The 4,816-nt window shown below is 40.4% G+C and overlaps 2 pseudogenes; both read left to right on the top strand.

Annotated features, from left to right (window-relative positions):
* The first annotated feature begins 1,936 nt into the window (after nt 1–1,936).
* On the top strand, nt 1,937–3,196 carry LOC101572357 (annotated as a pseudogene).
* A 498-nt stretch (nt 3,197–3,694) lies between these two features.
* Nucleotides 3,695–4,810, top strand: LOC101569165 (annotated as a pseudogene).
* The last annotated feature ends 6 nt before the right edge of the window (nt 4,811–4,816 follow it).

Raw genomic sequence — 4,816 nt, 5'->3', positions numbered from 1 at the left:
TTGCCCATACTTCTGCCCCCTCACCTCATGGTTTTGCTCTACAACAACTCCTAGAAAAGACAGATTTTTTTTTCTGGCAAACCACTCAAGTCCCCTTCTGTCCCTCTCTTGGACAGAAGCTTCCTTTCATTCAATAAATATACTCTGCTCTTTAAAAAACCAACACATTCTTCTGCCATTTAATCAATGTTAAATCCCCCATATGTGTCTCCACCAAACGGCAGCCCGGATTAAAGAGTAAAAAACCAGAGGATTAACTGCCTGTTTCCCATGATATCCTGTTACATTTGTGGATTCTTTACACAATTCTGACTTTTACTAAAATGTCATTGTGCTTAGTGTCAGGGTACTTACATTGTCTCTCCTCTGCCCCAAACTTTAGTGATGAGCAGACTACTTTTGCTTTCTAAAACTTTATCTCCAACTACAAAGTATGTGTTTATCCTTCTTCAATATCAGTTTACACTTGTACAGAATTGGAATTAATTTCCCCTTAAATAGTATATATAAATAATTAAACTACATGGACAGACTTATTGATTATGATTAGCATTGACTTAAGATGCTATAATGAATATACAATATTTGATTAAGTAGGATTTTAGACTTTTTTCAGAAATGGTTTCTGTAATATTAATGAATGAAAATGACCCTTCTTTAAGTAATTTAACACATAAAATAAAAACACTTTCAGGGCTGGCCAAGTAGCTCAGGGGCAAGGGGCCGGGGTTTGATCTCTGGGCCTGCCATGCTGCGCCTAGATGGCAACAGAGACTGGGCATGGTGGCTCCTGCCTGTAATCCCAGCTGTTGAGAGACTAAAAACAGGAGGATCATTAGGAGTCTGATCTACGCAGTGAGACCCTGAACACCTTGTAGACCCTTCCCTAAAATACAAAAAAAAAACCCTTAAAAAAATAAAAATTAATACCATTTATGTAAAGAAATATAGCTAGTAAATACCAAAATAAAGTAAAGCTATAATAACCAAACCAAAACTGCAACTTTTATACTGATTTATCTGAACTTCTTATCTTTTCAATTTTTAACTGTAGTTTATTTTATGCTTCAGACATATATATGTATATATGTACATGTATATTTGTAAAAAGAAATATTTAAGAAATTAAAAGTATTTACTGTGAATAGCTATTGACAATAGAAAAAATTGTTTAAATTATAACTCCATAGGATAAAAACCACACATACAAAGAGATAGACAATTCAGTTTAATGCTGCAGATATAACCCTCCTGCACACATCCAGTACACAGAATATTGAACAATGATGCACTAAATATATAGTCAGTTTTGCTTTACACTACCAGCTTCTAGTGTATAAAACGTAATTCAACCCTAGAAATACAGCCCATGTAATGCTGTGATTCCCTATGGCAATCTTTCAAGGTATATTATGTATGAATTTTGCTATTAACATCCATTGGACTGATACTTATATGTAACACTTTAAGATAAAATTTTCTTCTTATGTATGTAGTACAGGGCCTACTCAATACGTAGATAGGACTCCTAGTCATCCTCCTGTTTTCAGTCCCCCAAGAACTGGGATTACAGGCATGTACCTCCATGCCCAGTCTCAATCTCCATCTCAGCACGCCCTGGAAACCGGGTGGCACTGGCCAGGGGATCAAAACTGGTTGCTACGTTCTGCCTAAGCAGGTGCTTTATTCCAATGAGCTATCTGCTGACCCAAGATAAAATCTTCTAATTTAATTACTATTTTACTCCAAAGGAATAGACATTTATAGATTCACAATTCAGCTCCGCCCTTCAGTCCCTGGTCTGCACCGTTCAGTGTTCGAAGCTCGGACACCGGCCCAGTACAGACTGTACATGTGAGTGCGTGAGGATGTGTGTGTACCGTGGCCACCCCCCTGCTCTTCTCAGGCCTCACCCCGAGGTTTATCATCAGCAAAAATGTCTGGAAAAATCCGTGGCGGTTCTGTGGTAGAAATGCAAGGAGATGAAATGAACCTAATCATTTGGGGATTGATTAAAGAAAAACCATTTTTCCCTATGTGGAACTCGATCTGCATAACTATGACTTAGACATACATAATCGGGATGACACCCACGACCAAGTCACTAAGGATGCTTCCGAAGCTATAAAGAAGTACAACGTCGTGTCAAGTATGCCACCATCACCCCCGATGAGAAGAGGGAGGAGGAGTTCAAGTTCAAACAAAGGTGGAACTCACCCAATGGCACCATCCGAAATATTCTGGGTGGCACCGTCTTCAGAGAAGCTATTATCTGCAAAAATATCCCCTGCCTTGTGACAGAGTGGGTAAAACCGATCGTCATAGGTCCTCATGCCTATGAGGGTCCATACAGAGTGACTGACTTTGTTGTTGCTGGGCCTGGGAGGGTATAGACAATTTGCACACCAAGTGATGGAAGCCAGAAGGTGATATACCTGGTCCATAACTTTGAAGAAGGAGGTGGTGTCGCCATGAGGATGTACAACCAAAATAAGCCCATTGAAGACTTTGCACACAGTTCCTTCCAAATGGCTCTGTCTAAGAGTTGGCCTCTGTATCTGAGCACCAAGAACACTATTTTGAAGAAATATGATGGCCATTTTAAAGACATCTTTCCGGAGATATATGACAAGCAGTACAAATCCAAATTTGAAGCCCAGAAGATCTGGTATGAGCACAGGCTCATCGATGACATGGTGGCCCAAGCCATAAAGTCAGAGGGAGGCTTCATCTGGGCCTGTAAGAATGACAAGGGTGACATGCAGTAGGATTCTGTGGCCCAAGGTTATGGCTTTCTTGGCATGATGATCAGCGTGTTGATTTGTCCAGATGGCAAGACAGTGGAAGCCGAGGCTGCCCATGGATCTGTAACGCGCCACTACCACATGTACCAGAAAGGATAGGAGACCTCTACCAATTTTATTGCTTCCATTTTGCCTGGCCCAGAGGGTTGGCCCACAGAGCGAAGCTTGGTAACAACAATGAACTTGGCTTCTTTGCAAACGTTTTGGAATAAGTCTGCATTGAGACCATTGAGGCTGGCTTCATGACAAAGCACTTGGCTGCTTGCATTAAAGGCTTACCCAATGTGCAACGTTCCAACTACTTGAATACCTTTGAGTTCATGGACAATCTTGAAGAAAATTTGAAGATAAAACTAGCTCACGCCAAACTTGAAGGTCATGCCTGGGCTTAGGAGGACACCCGTTTTGGTGACTAAGTCCAAAGGTTTACATTTTTTTTGTATAACACTTAAGGATATAAAAACAAAATCAATTTTTTGCTTTGTTTAGAAGCCAGAGTTGATCTTTTCTATGAGTTTGTAGCCTCTTTCTTATACATACAGTTATTGCCACCTTCATGAATATGGCAAGAAACTTTTTTTAAAATTTTATTTTATTTTCTAGCAGCAGCCTAGAAATTATTTTAGTATTCATTCCTGTTCTTTGTCACTTTCTCCATGTTCCAATATAAATGACCAAAACTAAGAAAGCTCAGGAAAAGGGAGCGGCACGAGGAGGCGACGCGGGCTCCGCCGTTCCTTGGCCATGCCTGGGCCTTGCTGCCGGGAAGCCGCGGCCCCGCGTGGTGCGGGCTCAGATTTCTTTACTTCCAGAAAGATAAAAAATCGACACCTTCCATCCTGGCAGTTCATTTAGGAGCCTGAAATTAGGGGCTTCTTTCAAATTTGGATATGGCTGATCGAGGAGCAACAAGACCTAACGGGCCAAATACTGGAAATAAAATTTGCCAGTTCAGACTAGTACTTCTGGGAGAGGCTGCTGTTGGCAAACCAAGCCTAGTGCTTCGTTTTGTGAAAGGCCAGTTTCATGAATTTCAAGAAAGTACCACTGAGGCTGCTTTTCTAACCCAGACTGTGCGCCTTGATGACGCAACAGTAAAGTCTGAAATATGGGATACAGCTGGTCAAGAAAGACGCCATAGCCTAGCACCAATGGACTACAGAGGAGCGCAAGCAGCCGTAGTTGTCTATAGTATCACAAATGAGGAATCTTTTGCAAGAGCAAAACCTGGGTCAAAGAACTCCAGCGGCAAGCAAGTCCTAACACTGTAATAGCTTTATCAGGAAACAAGGCTGATCTAGCAAATAAAAGAGCTGTAGATTTCCAGGAAGCACAGTCCTACGCAGATGACAACAGTTTATTATTCATGGAAACATCAGCTAAAACTTCAATGAATGTAAATGAAATATTCATGGCAATAGCTAAAAAGTTGCCAAAGAATGAACCACAGAATCCAGGAGCAAATCCTGCTAGAGGAAGAGGAGTAGACCTCACTGAACCTGCACAACCTACCAGAAGTCAGTGTTGTAGTAACTAAACCTCCAGTTTGAACCTGATGGAATATTCTGCTTCCTAAATGTTAATGACAGTGGAATTGGAGCATTTAACCAGCCCAGTCTGACTCCCAAAAAACAAAGAGACTTATAATAGAGTCAAATTTCTAATACAGAATTATTTTAAGTGTTTTGAACTTGATTTTTAATAATATGCATGTGTCCCCCTGACTAATACTTCAGCATAGAAAGGGAAAATGAGATCTGTGTTGCACTATTTCACTGGACAATTGGAGGTTAAAGGCAGATGGCTACCTGGATCCACAGTGAACATCCATCTCTCCAAACTGTGACAGTAGTCATGTGTGAAAAACTTAGAAATTATTAATTTGGTCTTTCTGAAAAACATTTTTAGAAAGATTATAAATATATTTATGCTTAACTACAGTATTCAGGCAAACTTTATTCTGTTATCTAAGGTGTACATTCCACATTTTAGTAAGTTAGCCACAAGAAAAC

Source organism: Octodon degus, unplaced genomic scaffold (assembly GCF_000260255.1).
Source record: "Octodon degus isolate 3935 unplaced genomic scaffold, OctDeg1.0 scaffold00175, whole genome shotgun sequence".
Taxonomy (NCBI): Eukaryota; Metazoa; Chordata; class Mammalia; order Rodentia; family Octodontidae; genus Octodon; species Octodon degus.
The sequence above is the reverse complement of the archived record's forward strand: the minus strand, read 5'-3'. Positions and strand labels throughout refer to the sequence as shown.